Raw genomic sequence first — 723 nt, 5'->3', positions numbered from 1 at the left:
GTACCATGGCCCACACAGTGGTGGACACAGGCAAAAATCCCCCCTGGACAGCAGCAGCAGCGGGATGCCATAGACCTGTTGTTGAGCGCACAATACTGCTGGTGTTAAGGGGAGAGTGCCTCTCCACAACTTTCTCCCACAAGGTTGCTGCAAATGCAATCAATTCAATCTCCTGCTAAATTTACTGAAGGGAAATCGGGCACTGCGATCCTTCAGCTACATTAGGAATGATAGTATAGCGAAGCCTTGGTTAATGAGCACAGATTTGACAGATTATTGGATATAATGATCGATATCTAGTAAAGGCAAGGCGCAGAAGACCAGGACCCAAGAAGAAGAACACAAACGACAGGACCGGAGCCTGTACTCTGGCGCCGGTCCAGGACTGGCGTAGTCACCTTAAGCTTTTCAATCTTCCCGCTCTGACACGGTGATGACGCAAACAAAACCAAATAAAATAATTAAAAGCTATCCCTGCGCATTGAACTTCGCCACAGTGCTTGCACCGCCCGCGTTATCACTGTTCTTGATAAAGCACAGCCGCTGGTCGCCTCGAAATGACTTATACTAAGAGCGGTTAGTCGCGACTAGCGATGATTGATTCCGGGATTTTGATACGGTTTCTTTCCTTTTCTTTCATTTCTTTTTGTATTCTTTTTGACGCTACGGAGTAAACAAGCTAGGGCAACCGTCAGAAGCACTCCGTGGCAGCCTTTCTTCAGT

Source organism: Dermacentor variabilis, chromosome 11 (genome assembly GCF_050947875.1).
Source record: "Dermacentor variabilis isolate Ectoservices chromosome 11, ASM5094787v1, whole genome shotgun sequence".
Classification (NCBI taxonomy): Eukaryota; Metazoa; Arthropoda; class Arachnida; order Ixodida; family Ixodidae; genus Dermacentor; species Dermacentor variabilis.
The sequence above is the reverse complement of the archived record's forward strand: the minus strand, read 5'-3'. Positions refer to the sequence as shown.